Source organism: Macaca thibetana, chromosome 4, assembly GCF_024542745.1.
Source record: "Macaca thibetana thibetana isolate TM-01 chromosome 4, ASM2454274v1, whole genome shotgun sequence".
NCBI lineage: Eukaryota > Metazoa > Chordata > Mammalia > Primates > Cercopithecidae > Macaca > Macaca thibetana.
The window spans coordinates 95831399-95850145 of NC_065581.1; the positions used below are offsets into that span (position 1 = coordinate 95831399).

Here is an 18747-nt window from a genome sequence, read left to right on the forward strand (position 1 = left end):
GTGAGTTCCTGCTCCGGCAAGACTAGATTAGTTCTCATGAGAATGGGTTACTTCCCACAGTAGTGGGTTTCCATTAAGCTGGGATGCCCCTCAGGTTTTGCCTCTTCACACATGCCCACTTCCTCTTTGACCTTTCACCATATTCTGACCCTTCACTATAGTTTGACTCAGCACAAAAGCTGAGTAGATGTTGGCACCATGGGCCTGGTGCTTCCCAGCTTGCAGAATCATGAGCCAAATAAACCTCTCCTCTGTACAAATTACCCAGTCTCAGATACTCCGTTACAGCAACATGAAACATACTAAGACATTCCGCTATGAAAATGTGTTCAAAGAAAGGTTGTTTTGTATTGCAAAGCAGATTCACAATCTAATCTCAAATAAGAGTTTGGGCAGAAGATGATCAAATTTAGTGCCAGGGGCCATATACAAAGTCTTTCTAAGCCTAGAAGAAATTCTGAAAATTTCGTCATTTAAAAATGATTTTTATTTGAATATATCTCCCTGATGGCTACATTAAACCACTTCTCTGTACCACATGATGATACAACTGCTATTTAGAATGCTAAATACGATTTGATTAAAATTACAAGACTTAGGTAAGTTCCAAAAGAGCTATGTATTTGCTAGAAGGCCATTCATTTATGTTGAAACTCAATGAAAATAATGTTATTTTTAGATAAGACAGTAATATTGCCCTTAACTTACCTGTTTCTGTCTATCATTGCACAGTGCCTTGTGTTAACTATTGCCTATAATAGCAGAAGCATGAGCCTGATGACCTCTCAAGGTCACCTCAAGCCTTCTGATTATATGAATTTTGTGCTGAAAATTACATGCTAAAATATCTACACAAAAGCTACGTTATTTTCTTTCTACAACTGTCAACTTTAATGCTACCTTGGGTTTTATATTTAAGATGTGTACTCATGTTTACTTGCTTCTAAAATGGTTTAAAAACTGTTACAGGCCATTCTCAACTTTCAATAGCAATTGAGGTAGATTTCACACAAGGTTAAACAAAACTGACTATGAATGTTGCATTTTGTATACGTGGTTATAGCTCTCACTTTGTTTTATTCTCTGTAAGCCAGAGAATCAAAGACAGCCATATCACATCCATTTTTTAAATTGTTGTTTTTATATCTTTTCACAAGATATTAACACCATAAGAAATTTCCTATAAAGAAAAAAATCATCATAGTTTAATTTATTAAAACAGATTTTATCACATAATTTAGGTTACTATAATTAAGCTTTTGTAATAGTTACTCCTTTATCCACATGAGGTAACCACCACAATTTTGAAAGTAAATATTTCACCAGCTGACACTCATTGAGTGATAACTGCCAGTTTTTGAGGCTCCAAATTGGCAAAACAAAATCAACATAGTTGACATGCTTATTTTAGTTATTCATTACTTTCATGTGCCCAGAATTTTCTGCCCCAAATTCTAGTTTATGATGTAAAGCTCAACTAAACCTTTAGAAGATCTCCTCATAAACACTGAGACCTTCTTTTTATACATATTTCTTTTCTCTGTTAGACAATAATTTACCCTTGATGAAACACTGAATACAGACATACTTCATTTTATTGTGTCACTTTATTGTACTCATAGATATTGCATTTTTTATACATTGAAGATTTGTGGCAATCCTGGGTATAGCAAGTCTAGGGGCACCATTTTTCCAATAGCACTGGCACATATTTATGTGTCTGTATCACATTTTGATAATTCTAACAATACTTGAAACTTTTTCTCCATTATTGTGTCTCTTATGGTGATCTGTAATCTGTGTTATTTGATCCTACTACTGTAATTGTTTTGGGGCCCCATGAACCACATTCATATAAGATGGCAAATTCAACAAATAAATGTTGTGTGTTTTCTGACTCTTCCATCAAACAGCCATTCCTCCATCTCTCTCCCTCTTCTTGGGCATCTCTATTACCTGAGACACAACAATATTGAAATTAGACCAATTAATAACCCTACATTGGCCTCTAAGTGCTCAAGTGAAAAGAAGAGTCACAAATATCTCACTTTAAGTCAAAAGTTGGAAATGATTAAGCTTAGTGAGGAAGCCATGTTGAAAGCCAACATGGGCTGAAAGCTAGTCCTCTTGCACCAAAGGTTAGCCAAGTTGTAAATGTAAAGGGAAAGTTCTTGAAGGAAATCAAAAGTGCTACTCCAGTGAACACATGAATAATAAGAATGTGAAACAGCCTTATTGCTGATGTGGAGAAAGTTTTGGTGGTCTGAATAGAAGATCAAACCAGCTACAACATTCCCTGAAACCAAGCCTAATTCAGAGCAAGGCCCTAGCCCTCTTCAATTTTACGAAGACAGAAGGAAATGAGGAAGCTGCCAAAGAAAAGTTGGAAACTAGCAGAGATTGTTCCATGAGGTTTAAGGAAAGAAGCCATCACTATAACATAAAAGAGCAAGGTGAAGCAGTATGTACTGATGTAGAAGCTGCAGCAAGTCATCCAGAAGATCGAGCTAAGATCATTAATAAAGGTGGCTAAACAACAGATTTTCAATGCAGACAAAACAGCCTCTATGGAAAGGAAATGCCATCTAGTACTTCATAGCTATAGAGGAGAAATCAATGCCTGGCTTCAAAGCTTCAAAGGACATACTGACTCTCCTGTTAGGGGCTAATGCAGCTGATGACTTGAGCTTGAAACCAATTTACCATTCCAAAAATCCTAGGGCAGTTTAGAATTATGCTAAATCTACTCTGCTTGTGCCCTATAAATGAAACAACAAAGCCTGGATGACAGAAAATTTGTTTACAGCATGGTTTGCTGAATATTTAAAGCTCACTGTTGAGATCCACTGCTCAGAAATAAAGATTCCTTTCACAATATTGCTGCTCATTGACAATGCACCTGGTCACCCAAGAGCTCTGATAGAAATTTACCAAGATATGGCTGGGCACGGTGGCTCACGCCTGTAATCCCATCACTTTGGGAGGCTGAGGTGGGTGGATCACAAGGTCAGGAGATCGAGACCATCCTGGCTAACATGGTAAAATCCCGTCTCTATTTAAAAAAAAAAAAAAAAAAAATTAGCTGGGCTTTGTGGCAAGCGCCTGTAATCCCAGCTACTCAGAAGACTGAGGCAGGAGAATGGCGTGAACCAAGGAGGCGGAGCTTGCAGTGAGCCGAGATCGTGCCACTGCACTCCAGCTTGGGCGACAGAGCAAGACCCCATCTGAAAAAAAAAAAAAAAAAAAAAACAGAAATTTACCAAGATATTAATGTTGTTTTCATTCCTGCTAACACAATATTAATTATGTAGCCCATGGACCAAGGAGTAATTTTGAATTTCAAGTCTTATTATCAAGAAATACACTTCATAAGACTATAGTTACCATAGATAGTGATTCTTCTGATGGATCTGGACAACATAAATTGAAAACCTTATGGAAAGCATTCTAGATGCCATTTAAGAACATTCATGATTCATGGGAGAAGGTCAAAATATTAATGTTAACAGAAGTATGGAAAAAATTGATTCTAGCCCTTATGGATGACTTTGAAGGGTTCAAGGCTTCAATGGAGGAAACAACTGCAGATGTGGTAGAAATAGCAAAAGAACCAGAATTAGAAGTGAAGCCTAAAGATGTAACAGAATTCCTATAATCTCATGATCAAATGTGAATGAATGAGCAGTTGCTTCTTATGGATGAACCAAAAAAAAAAAAAAAAAAAAGTAATTTCTTGAGATGGAACCTACTCCTGGTGAAAATGCTGTGAACATTATTGAAATATCAACAAAGTATTTAGAATATTACATAAACGTAGTTGATAAAGCAGTGGCAGGGTGTGAGACAACTGACTCCAGTTTTGAGAAAAATTCTATTATGGGCAAAATGCTATCAAACAGCATTGCATGCTAAAGAGAAATCTTTCCCGAAGAGAAGAGTTCATCAATGCAGCAAACTTTATTGTCATACTTTAGAAAAATGCCACCACGAACCAAACCTTCAGGAACCACCACCTTGATCAGTCAGCAGCCATCAACATCAATGCAAGACTCTTCACTGAAGGCTTGGATAAGCATTAGTATTTTCAGCAATAAACAGTTTTTTAAATTATCTTTTTAGGGACAAGGTCTTGCTCTTTCGCTCACGCTGGAGTGCCGTGGTGTGATCATAGCTCACTGCAACCTCAAACTCTTGGGCTCAGGGGATCCTCGACCTACTGAGTAGCGGGAACTACAGGTCCACACTATTATGTCTAGTTGCAATAAAACATTTTTAAGGTATGTACATTTTCTTTTAGACATAATGCTATTGCACACTCAATAGACTACAGTGCAGTGTAAAAATAACGCCTTTTTTTTTTTTTTTAAAGACAAGGTTTCACTCTGTCACCCAGGCTGGAATGCAGTGGTGCGATCATGGCTCACTGGACCCTTGACCTCCTAGGATCAAGCAATTCCCCCACCTCAGCCTCTTGAATAGCTGGGATCGCAAGCGCATGCCACCACACGCAGGTAATTTTTTGTTATTTTTACTAGAGATGGGGTCTCACTATATGATAGCCCAACTTCTAGGTTCCAGCAATGCCCTCCAACCCCCTACTTCATCTCAGAATCCCAAAGTGCTGGGATTACAGGCATGAGCCACCACACCTGGCCACATAAACATAGATTTTATATGCACTGGAAACCAAAAACTTTTCATGACTCACTTTATTATGATATTCACTTGATTGCAGTGGTCTGGAACTGAACCTACAATATTTGCCAGTTATGCCTATATTTATTTTATTTTATTTTTTATTCTTATTTTACTTTAAGGTCTGGGATACATATGCAGAACATGCAGATTTGTTACATAGGCATACATGTGCCATGGTGGTTTGCTGCACCTATTGACCTATCCTAAGTTCTTTCTTGTCGCCCTCCACCTCCAAACAGACCCTGGTGTATATTGTTCCCCTCCCTGTGTCCATGTGTTCCCATTGTTCAACTCCCACTTATGACTGAAAACATGTGGTGTTTGGTTTTCTATTCCTGTTAGTTTGCTGAGGATGATGGCTTCCAACTTCATCCATGTCCCTGCAAAGGACATTAACTCATTCTTTTTTATGGCTGCATAGTATTCCGTTGTGTATATGTACCACATTTGCTTTATCTAGTCTATCATTGATGGGCATTTGGGTTGGTTCCATGACTTTGCTATTGTAAATAGTGCTTCAATAAACATACGTGTGCACATGTCTTTATAGTACAATGATTTATATTCCTTTGGGTATATACCCAATAATGGGATTGCTGGATCAAATGGTATTTCTGGTTCTAGATTCTTGAGGAATCACCATACTGTCTTCCACAACGGTTGAACTAATTTACATTCCCACCAACAGTGTAAAACTGTTCCTATTTCTCCACAGCCTTGCCAGCATCTATTGTTTCTTGACTTTTTAATAGTCACCATTCTGATTGGCACCCTAATATCAGAATTAAAAGAGCTAGAGAATTAAGAGCAAACTAATCCAAAAGCTATCAGAATACAAGAAATAACTAAGATCAAGGCAGAACTGAAAGAGGTAGAGACACAAAACACCCTCAAAAAAAATCAATTTATTCAGGAGCTGTTTAAAAAAATAATAATAACAACAAAATAGCCCACTAGCCAGACTAATAAAGAAGAAAAAAGAAGAATCAAATAGACGCAATAAAAAATGATAAAGGGGACATCACCACTGACACCACAGAAACACAAATTACCATCAGAAAATACTATAAACACCTCTACACAAATAAACTAGAAGATCTAGAAGAAATCGATAAATTCCTGGACACACACACCCTCCCAAGACTAAACCAGGAAGAAGTTAAATCCCTGAGTAGACTAATAACAAGTTCTGAAGTTGAGGCAGTAATTAATAGCCTACCAACCAAAAAAGCCCAGGACCAGATGGATTCACAGTTGAATTCTACCAGAGGTACAAAGAGGAGCTGGTACCATTCCTTCTGAAACGATTCCAAACAACAGGAAAGAAGGGACTCCTCCCTGATTCATTTTATGAAGCCAGCATCATCCCGACACCAAAACCTGGCAGAGAACAAACAAAAAAAGGAAACTTCAAGCCAGTATCTCTGATGAATATCGATGTGAAAATACTCAAAAAAAAAATACTGGCAAACCGAATATAGCAGCACATCAAAAAATTTATCCACTATGTCTGTATTTTAAAGGCGTTACTCATCAGATTGATTCCAAATGAGGTATGCCTGTAGATGCTCTGCCTTTATCATCCAAAAATTCCCGCTCTCCCTCCCTCCCTCCCTCTCTTTCTCTTTCTCTATCACTCATCAATTTCCTCGTGTCTATTATGAACATCTTTGGTATTTTGCTTGCTTCCCTTCTCTTTTGGAAAAACAGCTCCCAGTTTTCAAAATTCAACCTTTACCTACTCTTGCAATCCCTGTGGGAAAGAACTAAGATTCTCAGTGACATACCCTGTCACTAATGCCTTCAGTGTCTGGGGGAAAATCCAGGAGACTTTTTAAATGTGCTTTGTTTTATTCTGTTTTTACTTTCTCCATTAGCAGTCTTTAACTGCTGAAATGTTCTTACGTATTTTAATCTTATTTTCTCTAATACATTATTTTTGTGCCCCTTATCTTGTTATAATTCTTAAATTACTAGTTGGCTAATTCACTTAGGCATGTCATGACTTTTAGAGAAATTGTATTGCTGTGTTGTATTTTTCTTCTATCAGGTCCTACCCTATTCTAAACAATTTCTGCATTCTATTAAAACCTCCCAAAGTTTACTTGTTTCTGCTCTATCTTGTTTCACTTTCATTTTCATCCTGATCCCAAACACAATGAGATTGAGATCGCTATTTCCAAGATTCCTCTGAACCATTCTTTCTGCAATAAGACCCCATGCATTACACACAATACCGTGGCTAGTATTGTTTCTCCTCCTTATTGGCCATAGGATGCAGTGAATGAGAAAGCAATCCTATATCAGAGCTACAAGCTTGTAGCCTGCCTTATCTGGTCTGCCTCATAAAACACAGTCTATTCATAAGAAATTCAATTCTGCTGGCCACAACTGGCCCCTTGAATGTTTGTACACTTTTTTTCCCAATAAGGCGGTCATTTCTTTACTTGAGGGCATTATCTAATTTTGCGGTTTATAAAAAATTATAGTAAGCATTTTACAAAAATTTTCCAGTGAAATTGTATGGTTTCAGGGTCAAAGAAAAATACTTCTTCTGTCAAATGAAATATCATACATTAATCATTTTGCATTATTCATCTTCTATCAACTGATAATATTAAAAATGTTTTCAACAAATATCAGAAACATAAAATATAAACTAGTTTGTCTAGTCTTCCACCAGAAACAAAATTTTTGAAGCAGAGTAATGTTGAACAGTATCAGTTACCTTTAGCTCATGGATGTTATCGTTCACAGAATGAATTAGGTATATACCAATCAATTTGCAAAATACTTATGAGGTTTTGTTGGGTGGGAAAAATAAGACATAGCCAAAAATGTATTTGATCCCACTTTTTGTAAAACAATGGCAAAAATTATGTATATACATTTACTTGTGTTATGTAGATATACACATACATGAAAAAAGATTTCATGTATGTGTATACATCTTGTTATACTTGTATCACATATATATGAAAATATGCATTCATATATTATATACATGTGTAACTTTATACATGTACATGAATATATTTTATAAAACAAGCAATGATGTGTATATTACACCATTGCATATATTTTAGATCATTATTGAAAAAGGAACAGAAAAATATAACAGATTGCTAATGGGGATTCCTTTTGGTAAAGGCAGATGTTTCATAGTGGAAGAGAAATATAAAAGGAGGAATAAGAATTTAAAAAATTAAAAATTATTTGTCCTATATTAAAAGACATCATGTGCAATATAATTCCACTTGTATGAAATGATGTAGGTGTTTGCATGCATAAAGAGATGCCTGAAAAGATGTTCACCAAAATATTAATGCTGCAAATTCAGGGAGGTAGGATTTAAGTTAATATTTATTTTCTTGCTTATGGTTTTTTGGTAATGTTTGAATTTTTTTCAGTGAGCTTGTTATCAGGGATATTATTGAAGGGGACAGCACAATAAGACTATTTCCACTACAGATGAAAAAGAAGAAACAGGCTGGAAGCAGTGGCTCACACCTGTAATCCCAACACTTTGGGAAGCTGAGATGGGCAGATCACTTGAGCCCAGGAGTTCAAGATCAGCCTGGCTAATATGGTGAAACTCCATCTCTACTAAAAATACAAAAATTAGCTGGACATGGTTGGTGTGCACCTGTGGTCCCCGCCATTTGGGGGTCTGAGATGGAAGGATCACTTTAGCCCGGGACAGGGAGGTTGCAGTGAGCCAAGATCGTGCCACTGCACTCCAGCCTGGGCAACAGAGTGAGATCTTGTCTCAAAAAAAAAAAAAAAAAAAAAAAAAAATGCTGAAAATGTAAAAAAAAAGAAAAAAAGAAAAAGAAAGAAAGAAACATATGGAAAAGGGTTCACCCTTCATGGAGATTCTACTCTGGCTCCAATACACTCTTGTGCCTCTGCATTAAGAAACTCCAGTGAAGATGTACCCAGCCTACAGAGGAACAAACTGAAGTGGAAGATTTGATATCATGAGCTTTTAAAGTGAGGCTCTCATTGACGTTTGGCAGCCAAAGAGCTGCAAGAACTTTTGGCACAACGGATCAATACTATCACATCCTCCTAAGGGAACACAGTAATGAAAAGAAACTGAATCAATCTTTCTCAAGTGCAGCAGAGGGAATTGTTTCCAACATGCCCAGCCGCTCACTGCAGGGCATGTACAAGCTAGTGTTGGGCTCCAGGGTCAGTTGCCTGGATTCAGACCCTGTTCCCACCTCTTAGGTTTTCAGTTCCTTTGTATATAAAAGAGATATAATAATATAACCTAGTGGAGAGGGTAGTTACGAGACTTAAGCATCAATATACTGTACTTAAAATCATTCCTGCCTCGTAGGCAGTCAGTGTGTTAACTCCTATGCATGTGTGCCTGTCATTTCAGAGAGAAAAATAAAAATGTTAAGTTGAAACATTTCCTTCAGTTATTATTATTTATTTAATTAGTCATTCTTATTCAATTATTCATGGCTTAGAAATCCACGTTTTGGAGAATGCCACTTTGACATCACTTTAAATATTTAAGTTTGGAGACGAAACTTCAGAATATATCATTTATGCAACAAATACTGAGCCCTACAATGTCTGGGTGCTGCTACTTCCAGGATCGGGCTATCCAGATATGATAAAACTTGGCCTTTCTTCACATCTGCAACAAATGAGTTTCAATTCCCAATCTGCATTAGTTTACAATGTTAAAAACATATTTTCTCCCTATCTCAAAGCACCTTAGATTACCAAGAAGAAATACCAAGTAAAAAAAATAGTGTGAAAAAATGTTCCCCAAGTTGGTGTGAAGGTAGATATTGATTACTATCCCGAGGTCTCTAGAAGAGGCTTTTTCATCATAGGTAACAGAATAATATGAAAAAAAAAATGCAATGCATTTGAGGATATCTAAGCCATTCTTAGTCAGGAGGTAATTTTCAAAAAGAGAAGTTGTTTTCCTGGTCTACAATCTTTTGTGTATGGTTTTTGTTGTTGTTGTGTTGTTGTTGTTGTTTGTTTTTTGAGACAGAGTCTTGCTCTGTCACCCAGGCTGCAGTGCAGTGGCGCGATCACGGCTCACTGCAGCCTTTGCCTCCCCAGTTCAAGCGATTCTCCTGCCTCAGCCTCCCGAGTAGCTGGGATTGCAGGCACCCACCATCATGCCCGGCTAATTTTTTTATTTTTGTAGAGATGGGGTTTCACTATGTTGGCCAGGCTGGTCTTGAACTCCTGACCTCATGTGATCTGCCTGCCTAGGCCTCCCAAAGTGCTGGGATTACAGGTGTGAGCCACCGTGCCCAGCCCTGTATGGTTCTTCTTAAACTTCCCTTTAATCTCCACAAGTCTTCTACCCTCTAATACAATTCCCTGTCTCAAATCCAGTTTAAGATTCTTAGCTGCTACAGCACACCAACATGGCACATGTATACATATGTAACAAACCTGCATGTTGTGCACATGTACCCTAGAAATTATAGTATAATTTGAAAAAGAAAGAAAGAAAAGCATTGGCAAAATAGACAAAAGCTATTTGCAGAAAGCAAAAGATAAAAACCAACAAATTTGGGGATAAGCAAAAAAAAAAAAAGATTTGTAGCTGCTACCTATTCCCTATCCACAAAAAGGGCAAAGAACTTGTCACTACATTTGAAATTTGAAAGAGTTTTTAACCTTACTTTCCACTGGCATCGTTATTCACAAACATTGGAGCAACCATCTTAAGCATCTGCTACCCCAGTGTCATTTGGGTTATTCATGGGGTGGGATTTGGGTGGGTATCACTTCTCCTGTGATGGAAAATACTCTAAACTAACACCTTCTGGTTTCTCTTCTCCCCTCATTTATTCCACACAAGGGAAGGATGCAAAACATCTGATTAGTTATTTAAGAAGTGATCCTCAAAGTTTTCACTCTCACTCTCAGAATTCCTGCACTCTCTAAATTCATTAATGACTACTAAAAGCTTTTAGTTGTGAGGGTTAACATATATTGATGTTTGCTGTGTTAAAAGTTAAAACTAGCCGGGCACGGTGACTCACACCTGTAATCCTAGCACTTTGAGAGGCCAAGGCGGGTGGATTGCCTGAGCTTAGGAGTTTGAGACCAGCCTGGGGAACACGGTGAAACCCCGTCTCTATTAAAAATACAAAAATTAGCCAGGCATGGCAGCAGGCCCCTGTAATCCCAGCTACTTGGGACGCTAAGGCAGGAGGATCGCTTGAACCCAGGAGGCGGAGGTTGCAGTGAGCTGAGATCACGCCATTGCACTCCAGTTTGGGAGAGAGAGCCAGACTCCGTCTCAAACAAACAAACAAAACATTAAAACTGAGAACTACATTTAAGATAACAATAATAAATTAACTATATATTAACATACATAACATTTTGTGAAAGAATATATTTTCCCAACAAAGTTATAGTAAGAAAAAATGGCACTGATTTACACTTTTGCAAATCTCTTTAATGCCTGACTTAAGAGAAAGAAGATGAATTTAAGTATCAACTTCTGGATTCAATCTTTTTGCAATATGACATGCAACAGAGTTTCTGGAAAACTCCATCATACACTTTGAGAGAAACAGAGTGAAAATGCGAAAAAAAAAAAAAAGTAATAGTTTTGACCTCATGGAACCTGGGACTTTACATTGAGAACCGCCAACTTAGGAGAAAGATGTAGGCATGGGTCTCTTGGCCACTGGGTTCCCCTCTCTTGGCAGACTACCTTCCCCAAGAGAACACTCCTTTCAGCTTCACTTCATCCTGCCTGCAGTTCTCCTGTGCTTCCTGGGATAGGTAACTCTATCCCAGCCTGGGACCGGCTTTTGAAAGTCCTTTATTGCCCTCACCCCCTCAACTGTGTTATCCAACATCTCCATCCAATATCTTTATTCCTGATGGAATAAAGATAGAGTTTTAGTCTTCATCTGCCTGACTCCTTTGTCTTTCTCTCAGTTATTGTTATAAATAGCATTGATTTTCATTTCAGAGGTACAGCATGGCTTAACTTCGCTTTACCTATCTGACCTGAATTAATGTTCTCATTCCCAGACTGTACTGGTTACTTGGTTACCTGACATTCGCACTTGTCAGATGTAAACCCAAGGGCCTTTCATGCTCTTAGATTCCAAAAGGTGGCTTCTTCAGGAAACCTGCACAAGTTCTTAAGGACCTGTATCTCCACAACCCCCACCTGGGGGAGCTCCAGGGACAAGGAGCTGAATACATATATATGTGGTCTGAAGAAAGATATGTTTGCATGCGTCACTGGGCAGTATAATAGAAAAATCAATTGATCCATCTTTTCCATTTCTGTCCTAAGCAGCAATCTTGGTCCAATTGTTAAGTTTTTCATGCCACCCCAAACATGTATGTACATTGGGATAGTATTTACTATATGCAGACACTACTGAAAGCATTTTACTAATAATGGCTCGTTTATTCTTCATAATGATCTAATGAGGTAGGTAGAGGTATGATTCCCATTTTACAGACAAGAAAACTAAGGCACATAGATGCCAAATAACTGCCCAGTTGCTGTGATAGGACTCAAACTCAGGCTCAGACTCTGTATGCTTTGGGATCCAGCCCTGCCCTTACCCTGGAGGTTCTTGCTCTGGAGTATTCTGTATAAATCTCCTGGGTAAACAATTGCACTGACTCTGTCCACCCCAGCCTTTTCTTTTGTAAACTGGACATTGCTCCCCTTCAGCACATACGTGGCTCTAAGTATCTCTTCCAGGGCATCTGCTTATTCCCCCTGTAATGATTCCCTTCAGCTAAGATAAATGCCAAGGGGCCACCAGGACATAGGCCTTCCAAACCATCCAAGAATTGGTTATGGCGACATCTGAGTTTTCTATACATTTTCCGTTGGGTGGTATCAGTTAAACTATTGTAATATTCAGAAGGACATGAATATACTGTGTAACTTCACATTTTCAATTTCAGTGTCCCGTTGAAGCACTTGACACCCCTCTATGTAACAGAATCATAGATAACAAAAACAGTGGCTATTATAATACTTCAAATATTTGCTTTTAGGCGTAGTGAAGGTGTCCTTTCCCTGCTGGTCTGAAGTTTCTGATTCACCCTGCTGGGGCTGAGCATTGCTCTAGGATCCTAGACAATTCTTTTATCTGCCTTTTACATTAGATCTTCAATCCAAGTAAACTTTGAAAATACATCAACAGCTGTTAAAAGAAACACCCACCTCCCCAGCTGGGTGCAGTGGTTCGTGCCTATAATCCCAGCACTCTGGGAGGCTGAGGCAGGAGTTCAAGACCAGGCTGGGCAACATAAGGAGTCCTCGTCTCTACAAAAAAATAAAATAAAGAAAGAAAGAAAACTAGCTGGGTGTGGTGGCACGTGCCTGTAGTCCCGGTTACTCAAGAGGCTGAGCAGGGAGGATCACTTGGGCCCAGGAGGTTGAGGTTGCACAGAGCTGTGACCGCACCACTGCACTCCAGCCTAAGTGACAGAGCAAGACTCTGTCTCAGAAAACAAAAAGAAAAAAAGAAAAGAAAGAAAAACCCCCTATTATAAACAGGAACTAACATCCATATGTAGAAACAGAATTCTGGTCTCTTGAGAGAGACCAAGCCAGTTTGTGTTGACAATTTGCAAAGTGACCCACTGAGCCATTCTGCTCCAAGGATCAGCTCACCTTTCCACCCCTTCTGAAGCTTCCTGAGAGACACATTCCACATACTACCACCAGCCCACCACGTGGAAAATCTGATTTAACAATCAAAGAACTTTGGAGACATCCTTATTAGTCATGCTAATTCAGATTGAGGAAAAAAGTAAATGTATTACATGAGAGATTATTTAAAACCTAAATACATCTGGGTTAATTGGCCATTTACGATTCATCAATAGTTTGATATTTCCGTAACATAAGAGAGTTGCACACATTTGGGTGAGAAGTGTTAACAAGCTAACAAGCTCCTGAACGAGATTTTGATGAAATTTACACTTCTATAACTGAACCAAACCCTTTATTTAAAAAAAAATAAACAATTTAGCTGTCAACATAAAATATTCATTTTGTCATTCATATAAGTAATGATCCCCAGCAAACGAGATAGTTTAATTTTTGACGTGAATTTCATTAGTTACTTTTTCTTCCTCCCTAGTTCCAGGAAGGATTGTGACAGCTGTCCAGGGGCCCCAGTTAAACATCTAAACTGGTCCATATTGTGCCCACCAAAGCACTTTAAAATCATCACCTAAAAACAGCCTTCACCAAACAGCTCATCAAAGCCTTCAGCTACGGACACATGCTGTAAAACCCACTTATATAAGCCACCAAGTTAAGAACCTTTCGCACTAGCAGGTGGGAAAGAAAAGGCAAGCAGATCAAAGATATTTGGGCACCCACGTCTTTATTAAAGAAAAAACAACTACAACTTTCAGAAAAGCAAGCTCTCTGAGAAGGCATTTCTTCTTGGGTCCAGCCTATCTGTTCACTGGGCACAGGGGTGGTTCTCAGGCATCAGGCATGAGTCTTCCTCAGACCTCCCAACCTGCCCTCACCTGCCAATCAGGCAGCAGCAGCAGTCCCTTGGGCTGTCAGACACATTTGAGAAATTCAGAGACATGCTCAGCAGTAAGTCCCTTTGGGAACTGACAGCATCTTGCACGTTCAGTCTCTTCATGATGGTACTTTGACTGGCTATAGTGGTGCCAGCTTCTACCTTTTGATAAACTTTTCCCAGAGTCATGAATTCATTCTACCTATGGAATTTTTTAAAAAGCAAATAAATGGGGCAGGGCGCGGTGGCTCATGCCTGTAATCCCAGCACTTTGGGAGGCTGAGGCAGGCGGATCACTTGAGGTCAGGAGTTTGAGACCAGCCTGGCCAACTTGGTGAAACCCTGTCTCCACTAAAAATACAAAAATTAGCCGGACATAGTGGTGCATGCCTGTAATCCCAGCTACTTGGCAGGCTGAGGCAGGAGAATCGCTTGAACCTGGGAGGCAGAGGTTGCAGTGAGCCGAGATCACGCCATTGCACTCCAGCCTGGACAACAGTGTGAGACATCATTTCAAAAAAAAAAAAAGAATTGAGTAAATGTTCTCTGCCAAATTTAAGAAAATAACAAATGCCATTCCACCTCAAAACAAAATAATCCAAAAAGGAGTATGAAGATTTATTGCTTTCCTTGTTACTTCCTGTGACAAAAACTGACCCAATGGGACCTGATGAAGGAACTTTGGGACCTGATGAAGGAACTTTGTTGCAAAGAAAACTCAAAAAGAAAACATCAAAAACAAGTTATTAGGCATCAGACAAGGTATACATCCTGTTATAATCACAATTAGGACTCTTGTTCAAAATCTCATCACTCTTTTTCTGCAAAACAGGAGGAAAGTTATTTCAGTCTGTCCAGATAAAACTGCCTCCATTTTCTGTAATGGCAATTTTGACTTGGGATGCCAGATAGATTTTCTTTGGTGAATTGCCTGGGGTTTTTACTTTGTAAAAAGCTTTTAATACTCTAAGACCTTCTGTTTTGTGAGATTTGGTAGGCGTAATTTGCAGGAAGGAGTTAGGGTTGCTCAATATTCTAGAGGAGTTGAGGCAAGATTTTTAAGGAGATCTTGGTGGGTGAGGTAGGCAGGGTTAGTGAGTGATTGTGTCCTTATAGGAGGTTGATTAGATTCGGGTGGGATATTGATCGGGATTATACTTGTTGGATGGGTTGTGATAAATGGATTATGCAAATTATGTCTTTGACAGTCCTCTAATCTTAGAGACTATTCCCAAATTTTAGCAGAAAACCCTGCTTTCTAAAGCTTCCTTCCTCCTCCCTCTCTCTCACCCTCTCCCTTTCTCTCTCTCTCTCTCACCCTCTCCCTTTCTCTCTCTCTCTCTCACCCTCTCCCTTTCTCTCTCTCTCTCTCTTATGCCCTTTCACTAAATGATATCCAGAAAGTACATGGATATTTATGAGCCTTTTCTTAAGACAATTTTGCATTTATTTCAAAAATTTTACATACAAGGAAAGATGTGTTGATTTATTTAAATTAGTGAAAGAAAATTCTGCAGAGTACCCACTTCAACTACAATTCCAATTACTTTTTTCCTTCTGTCATCACAATCACTTGAAAATTATAGAAGTCTCAGCACCAAAGTTTGCAAACTCAAGAAATGGAGTATTTTCACAAATACATGCTTTAAAAATAGAAACAAACATTGCTTTAAGCCATCTCATTTTAAAGGTAATACAGATGGTCCAAATACAGTCTTCAGAATTATTATTTTATAATAAACATATTGTACCACAGTGCTATTCCCAATAAGTTACTTTCTGATAATAAGATTTTTCAACGTATGTCTCATTAGAATTGGTTCTGCTGTACCTTCCGGTGGACACAAATTCTGTTCTTCCCCTCAGACCTGAGGTTTTCAATACAATAACCACTAGTCATATGTGGTTATTTTAATTTAACATGAATTAAATTAAAAATTTAGTTTCTCAGTTGCACTAGTCACATTTCAGATGCTCAAAGGCTCAAAGGTAGTTGGTGGCTACCTTATTGGATGGCACAGATCATCAAACATTTCCTGTATTACGGAAACTTCTGCTAGACAATACTGCCTTAGCTGAAGTCATGAGTTCTTTCACATCAGAGATCATGGCTAGTCTTCAGTAGGAATAGAGCAATTTTATAGGACAATAACATTTAGTCCTAAAGCATTCAAAGGGCAATTTTCTCATTCCATTTTGCAGTTACAAATTTCTCCAATTTTGATTTAATAGTTACCTAGCCATACTTCCTATCTCCCCAACTAAGCTGGAAGCCTCTTAAGAATAGGGACCACATATAAAAAACCATTGCCTCCCAGATTAGTAAGTACAAAACTTTTTTTTCATGTCTTGAGTTGAATTAAAGTGTAATATAGCCTACCTACTACTCCAATGCTATGCATCGTGGGCACTCAATCGATTACAACAACCCTTACAGGAAGGGCACTGATAGCAAGGCACAGGAGGGACCATAGGTGCCATGCCTGTGTTCCAGACAGTTAAACTCCCCTTTGCCCCTTCTGGGAGCCAAGTCACAGGCAAGAAGCTCTGAAACCCTAGTCTTACTATTGGAAAGCTGAGCTCTTGTTTAATTTTCCAACCAAAACAAAAAAAAAGTTCTCAGCTTCACCTCGCCTGACAATCACTTCTTTAACATGGAAATGTATTCATTCTACAAATGGGTATTAAAAACCTCCTTTATGCCAAGAATTGTGCTTGACAGTGGAGACAGGACAGAATAAGGGAGGAAGATAACAAACAAGCAGCAAACCAATATTTCGTTTAAACCTGTGAAATGCTACAATAGAACAGAATGCAGTGGTCTGATAAAGGATTATGAGAGTGAGGGGCAAACCTTAGATTCAAGTAGCAGGAAAGGCATCTTGAAAAGGAGACATACAGATTAAGGCCAGAGGATGAGAAGAGCTAGCCACACAAAGAGCCAGGTGAAAGAAAAAGCAAATGTAAAGGCATTGACCTACTGAGGATGGTTTGATCAAGGAATTAAGAGGTAACCAGTATGACTCAAGACAGTGCAGAGAAAAGTGAAGGAGGTGAGGAAGGCAGTGACCGTATCATGCCATATTATGGCCATATTGCACATGGCCTTAATGGCCATGACAATCAGCTGAGATTTTAAGCACTTTGAAAAGCCCCTGAAATGTCTAGATCAGGGGAATAATATAAAGACTGGATGAGTGAGTGGGTGTGTGAATGAATGAATGAACCTACTTAGTCCTGAGAAGCAAGAGTATTTAAAATGAAAGGAATCATATTCTTCTGTGAGGTGTTTGCTTTCCTTAAATAAATATTGCATTTCTTCTTTATTCAACTCTGCTTTTTCTTTTGGATTAGAGGGGTGATATATTTGAATGGGACTTTGGAAGTGACTTAAAGATATATCTACATTCACTTTTTAAAGAAAGCAACATTAACTGGAAGGCTTCCCTGACCCCTTCAGGCAGAATCAGGTCTTCCCTTCTCTGTGCTCCTGCACTGCTTAGCACATTCCTCTATGGAACAGTTATCACTGAATTACAAGAAAGTATTTTAACAGGCTGTGAGCACAATGAACACACCTTTGCCACTGCACTTCCTAACTCAGGGCCCAACACACAATTGACCCTCAATAGATGATTTTGGAAGGAGTTAAAAAAAAAAAAAAAAAAAAAGAGAAGTAGATGGAGGTCTTCTTAAGGAAATGCAGACTCAAAACCCAGTTTCTATGCTAATTAGCACTAAAAGAAGATTAATTTACTGTCTCTGTAATCAGCTTCTCTGACCTGATTATATTTTGGAGTCCTGAGCATCTCTGCTAATATTATTATTTATGCAGCATGTAAATTAAGACAACTCTTAGAAAACTGAGAGGTTTGAATTCCTGTTCTATAACACAGGGCTTCTTAATTAATTCAAAGTACCCTTTTGTAAATAATAACCTAAGAAGCACCAGTAGTCTTATTGAGCAGTTCCTGTTCTGTGTCCTGTATTTACCCAAAATGTGGTATTTGATCCTCCTGTCCATGGAAGGTAGTCAGGACAAGCATGCTTATCCCTATCTCATAAATGAAAATATAACCCTTCCAAAAGAAAATTTATTTAAAGTTACACAGCTTGATGTGGAGGAGCCAATGGTACGAGAACCCGTTTCCTAAAACGCTCTCCTTTCTTTATATCACAATGTTTTCAAGGTGTATCCTGGATCAGCAGCAGGCTCACATGGGAAATTGTTAGAAATGCAAATTCTAGGCCGCAACCTCAAACTTACTGAATCAAAAACTTGGGGGTGGGGGCTGGAGGAGGAGGGAAGGGAGAACAAGCAATGTCTAACAAGCCCTCCAGGTGATTCTAATGCACACTGAAGCTTGAGAAGCATTGCTCTATATGATGTTTTTAAAAGATTAATAGCCAAAAAAAAAAAAAGATTCAAGCTATACATACAGTTCATTTCATGTAATACAAAATTGCTTAAACTGAAGTTAAAATCCTGCCCGAAATTTTTGGATATATTCATTATCAATTT

At 38.5% G+C, this 18747-nt stretch overlaps 1 long non-coding RNA gene across 1 annotated transcript in view; it reads right to left on the reverse strand.

Annotated features, from left to right (window-relative positions):
- Window positions 1-16696, reverse strand: part of LOC126952185 (uncharacterized) — a 47233-nt gene extending 30537 nt beyond the window's left edge. The window contains exons 1-2 of the long non-coding RNA XR_007724819.1: window positions 16606-16696; window positions 5918-6078 (exon numbers count right to left, since the gene is read on the reverse strand). This is a non-coding gene — a long non-coding RNA (uncharacterized LOC126952185). The remainder of the gene's footprint in view (window positions 1-5917; window positions 6079-16605) is intronic.
- Between the last annotated feature and the right edge of the window lie 2051 nt (window positions 16697-18747).